This window comes from Capra hircus, chromosome 15 (assembly GCF_001704415.2).
Source record: "Capra hircus breed San Clemente chromosome 15, ASM170441v1, whole genome shotgun sequence".
Taxonomy (NCBI): Eukaryota; Metazoa; Chordata; class Mammalia; order Artiodactyla; family Bovidae; genus Capra; species Capra hircus.
The window spans coordinates 26,698,557-26,709,484 of NC_030822.1; positions in this window are offsets into that span (position 1 = coordinate 26,698,557).

The window sequence follows — 10,928 nt, forward strand, 5'->3', positions numbered from 1 at the left end:
TGGGTCTTTAAAGAAGTGGTGGTGGGGGCAGGTAGAAGCAATTCACAGAAAGGTAAGGAGAGCAAATATTTAGCAAACAAATGCTTGCTTTACCATGCAGCTATGTCTTGTAGATGAAATACTTGGTCTCTGATAATAGCTCTCTTCTTAGTACATGCCCCCTTTCTAAAGGGTTTTATGCAGGTAAAGGAGAGGTGAAAAGCTTTTCTTAAGTGCTGGGTCTTGATTGCCTTCAATTTAAAACAACCCATAGCCAAAATGCCACCAGGGAAACCCCCAGAAGTAATTTTTATAATCAAAACCAAAGGGACATTTGCAATGAATGAGGTGCTTGTTTCTGAGTTTCTAAGAGACTTGGGAGATTCTTCAGGCTGGGAAAGAACTCTGAGCTTCAAAATCAAACAAGGTTTTGAACCATAGTTCTGCAACTAGTGCAGTCTTGAGCAGGTCACCAAGGCTTTATAACCCTTGGTTTTCTCATCTTTGAAATGGAGTAACTACCCATCCAACATTTTATCAAGATTAGGTGAGATCATGTGTATAAAGCACTTAGTGCCATTGCATACATATAAATGCCTAGTCTGCCAACCTCACTCATTATACTCATTATTTCTGGTGTGTGGTACATGAACTGGCACTTAGATAAAGTCTTCAGAAATGGACTGATGCAGGGAATAATTTCTGAGATGAAAAGCAGCTGCAAAATAAATCCCCTGAAGGTGATGTGGGCTTCAAGGAACCACAGACTCCTTTGTAGCTTGGTAGCTGGTGGGTGGGGTGAAGTATTCATTATAGGAGGAGGAATGCTAAGACTGTGCACTGTAGCAAAACCACAATGCATAAAGCCGTGGGCAAACCCAAGCGTGTATGCTCTCAAAAGTCTCAAAAGGCAACCAACCAACCAGAGGAACATAAAGAGCTGGACCTAAGGGTGAGGAAGTTAATATGCACTTGTCCTTTGTGTTGAACTCAGTGTCCCCATCTTCTGTGGGTGAGCAGTCCCCTGCATGCACATACTAAAGACCTCAAAACTTGGAGTATTGGCTCACTTGTCACAGAGATTGGGGGAAGGGCCAGGTAAGGGACTAAGGTTTACTGAGCCTGGCTACATGTAAGCCAATTTATACACATTTTTTTTCACTGAATCCTTGTAATTTTGTGAGGTAGGTGCTACTGCCCCATTTGCAGATGATGCAGTCAGAATTAGGGAGGTTGGTGACTTGATTAAGATTACACAGTTACTAAATGATGGAAAAGTGAAAGTGGCCTCAGTCATGTCCAGCTCCTTGCGACCTCACGGACTGTAAGTCCATGGAATTCTCCAGTCAGAATACTGGAGTGAGTAGCTGGTCCCTCCTCCAGGGGATCTTCCCAACCCAGGTATCCAACCCAGATCTCCTGCATTGCAGGGAGATTCTTTACCAGCTGAGCCACCAAGAGAACTCAAACGCAAACTCAAACTCGAAGGCTGACCTACCCCACGCTGCCATCTTTTCCATCACACCTGTCCATCATGTCAACTGCCCATTGCCTCGATGAAGGTTTCATAGCAAAGATGGCTAAATATAGTGGAAAAGCAAGGGCTCTCAAGTTAGAAAAGCTGGATTCAATTCTGGAGACTTTCTGTGTGGACCAGGATGAGTCACTTGATATTTCTTAACTTTGGTTTTCTTATCTGCAAAATGGAGATCATGAAACCTGTAGCGCTGAATGGCTGGACAGACCAAATGGGGCTGACAGGGCTGCTTAAACTTGAAAGAGTTGTGGGAATGTTAGTGCTTTTGGTTAGAGGCTGGAATTTTAGGATGGGCTTTCTAGGTGGCTCAGCTGGTAAAGGATCCACCTGCCAAGAAGGAGATGTGAGTTTGATCCCTGGATCAGGAAGATTCCTTGGAGAAGGAAATGGCAACCCACTCCAGGATTCTTGCCTGGGAAATCCCATGGACAGAGGAACCTGGTTGGATATAGTCCATGGTGTTGCAAGAGAGTCAGGCCTTAGCAACTAATCAACAACAAAGAATTTGAGGATATCTCAGAGGAGACTGTTCCCAGCAAGGCAGGGTTGATACAGATGCAGGGTAGGAACTTCTGCTTGAGCCTGGAAAGATGAGATGAAGAGAATGGCTCGACTCACCCAGAGCAGCAGGGCTTTGCACAGCATTTGGTACTTTAAAACGGGTCAGTAAACATTAACTGAAATTAATCCAGGCAGTGCACAGGAAGTGCTTTGAGCGAAAATCAATCCTTTCATTAAATATTTGTTACTCACTCTGTACAAGGTCCAGAGAAGATAAAGGAGAATAAAACAGGTCCTTAGTAACATGAAGTGAAGTCCTTCAGTTGTGTCCGACTCTTTGAGACCCCCATGGACTGTAGCCTACCAGGCTCCTCTGCCCATGGGATTTTCCAGGCAAGAGGACTGGAGTGGGTTGCCATTTCCTTCTCCAGGGGGTCTTTCCGACCCAGGGATCGAACCTGGGTCTCCCACATTGTAGGCAGACTCTTTACTGTCTGAGCCACCAGGGAAACCCTAGTAACATGAAATAGAAGGTGCTAAATAAACATCCCTCAGAGAAATCCTCTGGAGGTGCTATGGAAATAGACATGAAAGACCCAGGCCCTTACTCAAAGAGCTCCATCTGGTAGAGGAATCTGCTGCGTCCTAGACAGGGTATTCAGGGTTCTCAGAGTAGGGCAGAGGTGCGGGTGGTCAGAAGGGGAGGGGAGATGCCTGCTTGGGGGCAAGAGGCAGAGAGATAGGGAAGGTGGGAAGAGTAGGTGGGAAATAAGGTCCTTGGCTCTTGTTTCTAATTCAGGGGATGGTCAGCATCAGTTTGAAACCTGGGCTGTAGTGGGGAGGACAGGAAGGGGACAAGGAGGAATGAGGTTGGGAGGGAGGGACTGATTGGATACTGTGAGGAAAAGGTTGGGGGTGGGGGGAAGGGGCAGGGAGTAGAAGCTGACCAGAGAGGAGCTCTTTGCTAAGGAAATGGGAGGTTGGGTTTCTCCTCTCAGAGACAGGAGGTTCACCATTTACAAGCCTCACACCTCTTATTAGAGCCCTATCTTTAGTCATTTAAATTTTCTGAACCTCAATGACTTTATAAAATGAGGCTAATTATACATGCCTTGTAAGATTGTTGTAAAGAATGATCTCCATCAATTCCACAGCATACGTGCTCTAGGAGACACACCCAAGAATGTTCCTAGCAGCACTGTGTGTATTGGAAAAACATTGGAACCATCTTAAGTATCCTTCAATTCACTGGATACATACATTATAATGTATTCATAAAACAGAATGCGACATAGCCAAGAAAATGATGAGTTAGAACTCTATGGATCAATAAGTATGAATCTCAGGAACATAATATTGAATAAAAAAAGTCACAGGAAAACATATGCCCCCTAATTCCTTTTATATAAAGTTAAAAAAACACACAAAAAAACTGAGAAGGAAAACTCTTAAAAATACAGTTATGTAGTTAGTTGTAAAGAAAAGCAAGGGAGAAAGGCAGAACATTCGGGGATTGATTATCTCTGGATGAAAAGGAAGGTGGTGGGATGAGGCACTCAGGGGGTTGTTCATTTTTTTATATAAAAATTGTTTTAGGTAGCGTTCATTTTTAAAAACTGCTTTTGAGTGTAGAAGTTTTGTTGTATCATTTTTGAATAACTTTTGCATTTTTTATAAGTATTTTTTTCCTTAATACAAACAAAAAGTGTATCCCACCTAATACTAACTGATATAAATTATATAATAGTTTTTAAAAGAAGCCAGGAAATTTAGAGAATTAACTTTGAATGACCCAGCTCTTGATGAATTAATTTGTTGGCTTGTTAGCCATGTGGCAGGGAGATGGTTTGGTGATTTGTGATCTGCTTGTAAAATTGACCTGGAGTCTGGTGTTGCCTAAAATTGGGACTATCAGCAGGAAGTAAGGCATGGGCCAGCTGGAGGGGGCGGCCCCTAACCCTCCTAGAGGAAGAGGGGAGCTTTGTTGGAGGCCGTGGCTGAGTCCTGATAATGAGTAAGTGCTAACCAGTCCCCCCCCCCTTAACAGCTCTCAGGTGTGCCCCCTTCTCCCTACCCTGACAGCCACCCCCAGGACCAACGGTGTGGGCCTCCTGATGGGTCTCTTGATATCTACTCTGATATCTACTCTTGATATCTATCTCCCCTTCAGTGCTCCAAAGCAGATCCAGAGAGAAATGTTTCATATATAGATCTGATCTCTTTGCCCTGTTAGACACCCTGGCTCCATTGGCTCACAGGATAATAATCACAATGATTAAAGTTGTTGAGACAATTAAAGGAGTTACTGCATGTAGCCCTGGACTGTAGCCTCCAGGCTTCTCTGTCCATAGCATTTCCCAGGCAGGAGTACTGAGTGGGTTGCCATTTCCTTCTCCAGCAAAACCTGCCCGACCCTGGGATCTAACCCACTTCTCCTGCATTGGCAGGCGAATTCTTTAACCCTGAGCCACCAGAGCTGTTATTATGCTTAAAAGGCTGTGCCCCTCCCCCTACCTCCACCTTGCATGGCCTCTCCAGGTTCACCTTGGGATCTTGTAAATAATCTCCAAGTACTTCCCACTTGTCTTCTCAGTTCCTGAAGTGCACCAGACTCCTTCTTCCTTTAGGAACCTGTTCTTTGGGTCTTAGGCACATGTTCTTGTTCTGGGAACTGTCTCAGAGCCCACTACCTTTACCCTAGACAAGCCACTTTTCCTGGGCAGGAATCAACTAATTTCTCTTTCCTCAGGGCCAAGCACAAAGCGGGTACTGGCAAGCTTTGTTAAAGAGAAGAATGGCACACTGAGGGTCTGAACAGTTGACAGCAGGGCCAGCACTGACTGACTTCCTGCCACTCTGATGATGACAAAGCTGCATGTCACGTGCGCTGGGCGGTCAGCAGCCTGGAGGACCTGTTCATTAGCCCTAGCCCTAACCATATGGATCCCCCTACCCATACCTACCCCCTCATCAACATAAACTTAGGAGGCTGCAGGGAGTTTCCTTAGGACTTTCCCACTGAGAACCATTCACTCAAAGCCTGAGCAGGAGCCCCAGGATAACCAAAGTTGAAGCATCTCTTGCTGTTAACCAGCAGGATCTTGGACTCTGAAATATGATGCAAGAGGCTCTGGCAGCCTTGGGTCGGCCCTTCACACTTGTCCGGCCCTATTTCTCACTTGACTTCTCCCCTGCACACAGCACAGCTTATTTACAGGGCGCCCACGTGTGAGCACGGGAGAAGGGGCACTCAGTAATGACAATCAGCAGCAGCCCAGGCCTTGGGGGGTCTGGGCTAGGAGACAAGGAAGGTATGTACACAGTTCATGTCAACAGTGGTGACTGAAACCTCAGGAATCTGGCCGGGGCAGCAGCTGCCTAGAGGGAGTTTCTGGTGCTCAGTGAATGCCCAATATTGTGGGGTGGATGTATGGCTAGTATGGGGAGTGTTCATTCAGTCAGCCATCTCCTCCCTCACAGAGAAGGCGTTCGTCAGCACTGGGTTTTGGGGCATGGCACTTTCACTCTGCACTTTCATTCATTGAAGAAGGACATGGCAACCCACTCCAGTGTTCTTGCCTGGAGAATCCCAGGGACAGAGGAGCCTGGTGGGCTGCCGTCTATGAGGTCGCACAGAGTCGGACATGACTGAAGCGACTTAGCAGCAGCAGCAGCTGTTTTTCAGATGTTGGGGGATTATTTGAAGAAGACGAAATAGCATAGGTCCAGACACACAGACCTGAAATGACACAGGATTGCGGTGGTATTACAGTAGTTCTGGAGTAGAGCAAGGAAGTGTAGACGTTTCGGAGGAACAGGCATGGGAGCAGAAGATTAGGCTGAAGAGAAAGGTGACTGAGGCTTTGTCCTGTGGCACTGGGGGAGCTAAAGCAAGATGCTCACCAGGGAAAGGCATGATGAAATCGCTGTTTGCAAAAGATTACTCTGATAGTCTGTGCAAGGGTTAGAAGGCAAGAGGAGAGACTTCTAGAGCCTATTGTAACAATCCAAGTGAAAGATGGTGTGGTCTGACTGAAGGCCGGCAGCAGACTGAAGAGCAAGAGACCGATTCAAGACATCCTTTCTCATCAGAATGGCAAGGGCAGGTGGCTCCTCTATTAAATATACATTATACTCCGGCTGTGTTCAGGAAAACATGTACACGTGTGAGAGGGGAGAGGTGCAGAGATGAAGAAGACACTTCTCTCCCCTTACAGAGGGGAGGCCAACCCACATTAATCCATCACATTGACTGAGGGCCTGCTTAGCCCAGGACCAGAAGTATACACCATACACCGTCTGCAGTGGCAAGTGGGCGAGGAGCCAGACCCTGAAGCCCTGCAGGAACTTAGGTGCCAGAGAGTCACTTCTAGCTCATGCAGATGCGTGGGGTCAGGTGAAGAGGAGGCCGTAGAGTAGGACCTTGGGACATGGGGGTTTGATGCTTTGGGAAGCCACTCTGGGCAGGGGGCACAATGTGAGCAAAGCACAGTGATGCCGAGGTCCAAGGATGATTCAGTCTGGTGTGTGTGTGTGTGTGTGTGTGTGTGTGTGTGTGTGTGTGTGGCTACAGGGAAAGAGACAGGACATGGCAAGGCCAGCCGGGGGTGGTCCATGGTGAGCGCTAAACACCAGCCTAAGGAGCAGGGGTGGGTGGAGCAACTCTGGAGGCCACAGAGGCTTCTGTGCAAGATTAGGGACATGGTCTGGGCTTAAGAAAGAAGGACAAATCTGGGGCTTCCCTGGTGGCTCAGTGGAGAAAAATCCACCTGCCAATGTAGGAGGCGTGAGTTTGATCCCTGGTCTGGGAAGATCCCACACACTGCAGAACTACTAAGTCCATGTGCCACAACCACTGAGCTTGTGCTCTAGAGCTGCAAACTGCAACTCCTGAGCCCACATGCTCTAGAGCCCGTGCTCTGCACCAAGAGAAGCCGCCACAATGAGGAGCCCGTGCCCCACAAGTAGAGAGTAGTCCCCACTCACGGCAACTAGAGAGAAGCCCTCGTAGTAATGAAGACCCAGAAGAGCCAAAAGTAAATAAATTAATAAAAGTGTAAGATGACAAATTTGGTACCATGTTCACTAAGCTGGAGGGACAAGCCCTTCCCTGAATGGGGAGATCAGTAGGCGGTTGTTGGCATAGCCACCGTGAGGTTCTCTGGACCAGATTTCTGGCAGAAATAGTGAAACTGAGGGGACAGATGTGTGAAGGAGGCAAAGGCAGCCTACTCAGGATTCCACAAGTATTAACTCTCTTCTTACTGCTTATTCTCAGTTCACAAGGCCAGACTTTGTGCTAGGCATGAGGGTGTGGGCAGTTATTCAAGCACAGTTAACAAGGAACCCGTGATTGGAGAGTTCACAGGCCAAGGGGAGAGAAGAGAGAAGGGAAACATTCATTGTCTTGCAATCAGAAGCCAGGTGCTGTGCCAGGAACTTGATATACATAATTTCAAAACGATAGCAGGAGTAAGATTATCTCTATTTTTTTTTCTAGATGCGGAAACAGATTCTGAAATGTGAAGTGGCTTGTCCCAGGTTGCAGAAGCAAATTAGGAGAAACTTCCAAAGACAGCATCTTGTCTCCCATACTGGGAGCTTCCACTGAAGCCATCCAGACCTCTCTGGCATACATGTCCTTCATTGCATATGGAGATAACAGCGATGATATAGATGACTAATAGTTGAGAGGGACCAAGAATTGTTTCTCATGTATATCAACAAATTTAATACTTGCAATAGTACTGTGAGTGGGATACTATTATTATCCCCTTGAGATAGACAAGGATTCTTGAAACTCAAAGAGGTTAATGATTTTTCCAAGGTCAAAACACTGGTAAGTGGAAGAGACAGGATTTGAACCTAGGGGGTCCAGTTCAAAGCCCATGCTCTTAATCAATGTGTTATCCGTAAGTAATAACCAGCTAGATTCTCCTATGTAGACGTAAATTAAATTACCTAGTGTGCTTGTTTTCAGATTTTATGTATTATTTTATTTATTTATTTATTTTTGACTACACTGGGTCTCTGTTACTGCAGAGGCTTTCTCTAGTTTCGGTGAGCGGGGGCTACTCTTTGTTGTGGTGCATGGACTTCTTATTGTGGTAACTTGTCCTGTTGAAAGCACAGGCTCTCAGAGCTCAGGCTTCAGTAGTTGCAGCACGCAGGTTCAGCAGTTGTGACACAAGGGCTCAGCAGTGTGGCTTGCAGGCCCTAGAGCAAGAGCCTCAGTAGTTGTGGCAAAGGGCTTAGTTGCTGCTGCTGCTGCTAAGTCGCTTCAGTCGTGTCCGACTCTGTGCGACCCCAGAGACGGCAGCCCATCAGGCTCCCCCGTCCCTGGGATCCTCCAGGCAAGAGTACTTGCTCTGAGGTATATGGAATCCTCCCCGACCAGGGACTGAACCCCTGTGCATTGACTACCAGATTCCCATCCACTGTACCACCAGGGAAGCCCATTTGCAGATTTTATATTTACACATGTTTATTTATTCATTCAAAGAGCCTATGCGAAGAGCCAACTCATTGAGAAAGACCCTGATGCTGGGAAAGATTGAAAGCAGGAGGAGAAGGGGATGACAGAGGATGAGATGATTGGATGGCATCACCAACTCAGTGGACATGAGTTTGAACAAACTCCAGGAGACAGTGAAGGACAGGGAAGCCTGGTGTGCTGCAATCCACACCAGGCTTTGCAGTGAGAAGCACTGAGCTAGGGCCAAGTGAGACTCCCTGAGGAACAGAAAGGAAGCTGGTGGGGCTGGATTAGATTAATGATAGGGAAAGTGGCAGAAAATGACATGGGAGGGTGATGGGATCATATGGGGCCATGGCATGGAGTTTAGACATCTAGAGAAAGTAAGGTAAGCAGGGTGGTGATATTTAGCCTTAGGGATGACAGGAATGGTAGAGTCATTCTGTTGGTAACCATTCATTTGCAACCACACCAGGGGTTGCAAAGAGTAGGACATGACTGAGTAGCTGAACAACAATAACAATTTATTCATTCAGCAGTTATTGAGTGCCTTTTATCTGCCAGGTCCTCTATCCAGTACACCAAGGAAATCCAAGGATATTTAAGACCAGGGCCTGCTCTCAGGGCTGGCAGAGAGACAAGTGAACAGGTACAGTGAGGAACAGGGAAGATGTCAAAGGGGTTGCGCAGAGGTAAGACACTATCTAAAGTAAGTTGTACCATATTCATTCTGCCTGCTTTGTAGACAACAAGGCCTAGGAGGGTAAGGATGAGAGTCAGAAGACAGTGAAGACTGGTGCAATTGATCAAGAGAAAGACACATTGGTGGCCTGGGCCAGGATGGTGGCTGGGCAGTTGTGTTATAGCCTGGGTGTCAGTGGCCTGGCTGAGAGCTCTGCTTGAATGAGATCTCCCACCAACTTCTGGCTCCACCACTGAGGACGCTGGTGGTCTCTGAACAGGTCTCTTCCTCTGGACCAATGTGAGGTTAGGTGCTTGGTTCAGAATGACTCTACTATTCCTGCCATTCCTAAGGCTAAATATCACCACCCTGCTTACCTTACTTTCTCTAGATGTCTAAACTCCATGCCATGGCCCCATATGATCCCATCACCCTCCCATGTCATTTTCTGCCACTTTCCCTATCATTAATCTAATCCAGCCCCACCGGCTTCTTTTCTGTTCCTCAGGGAGTCTCGCTTGGCCGTACCTCAGTGCTTCTCACCTGCTGTCCCTCAGCCCAGGAAGCACTTTCTCTAGATCATTATCTGGCTAGGTCTTTCGCAACCTGATCTCAGCTCAAAGTTCATCTCCTCAAAGAGACTATTTCCATCTTAACTTAGATGGAATCCCAGTTTACCATATCAATTTTCCTAGATTACATTTCGGGAGAAGGCGATGGCACGCCAATCCAGTACTCTTGCCTGGAAAATCCTATGGACAGAGGAGCCTAGTGGGCTGCAGTCCATGGGGTCACGGAGAGTCGGACACGACTGAGTGACTGCACTTTCACTTTTCACTTTCATGCATTGGAGAAGGAAATGGCAACCCACTCCAGTGTTCTTGCCTGGAGAATCCCAGGGACGGGGGAGCCTGGTGGGCTGCCGTCTATGGGGTCACACAGAGTTGGACACGACTGAAGCGACTTAGCAGCAGAAGCAGTAGCAGATTACATTTCTCCTAGAACTTAGTACAAACCAAAATCATCTTCCTTAATTGTTTTCATCTTTGTCATCTGTCTTCTCAATACAAAATCGGTTCCCTGAGAACAGAGACCTAGTCTGTCTTTGCTCATTATGATATATCCAGTGCTTAGAACAGCGCATATTTGGCACATAGCAAACAATTGGTAAGTACTTGTTGAATGACTGAGTGAATGAATGAATGAGCCATCTTTCAGCTTTCTGTAACGAATATTCTAAAACAAGATATTATCCATTTCCTGAATCAGAAAAGTTTTTTTTCTTAATTAAAAAATTAAAAGTCTGGATTTAAAGAAGGAAGTGAATATGCATTCTCCTGAATTGGTTTTTTTAAATCGTGGTATCATAGACTGTTCAAATTGGGTGGAAACTATCTTGATCTTTAGAGTCAGGCAGTGAAAGTGAATGTGTTAGTCGCTAGTTGTGTCTGACTCTTTGAGACTCCATGGACTGTGGCCCACCAGGCTGCTCTGTCCATGGGATTCTCCAGGCAAGAATGCTGGTGGTGGTTTTGCATATCCTCCTCCAAAGGATCTTCCTGACCCAGGGATTGAACCCAAGTCTCCTGCACTGGCAGGCAATTCTTTACCATCTGAGCCACCAGGGGAGCCCAGGAAGACCTGGGTTCAAATGCCAGATCTGTTGTTTGCTAGCACACACGTGTCACTTAACCTCCTGAGCCTCAGTCTTCCCAGCTATAAAATGGGGGTAATAATGCCTACCTTAGAGGGGG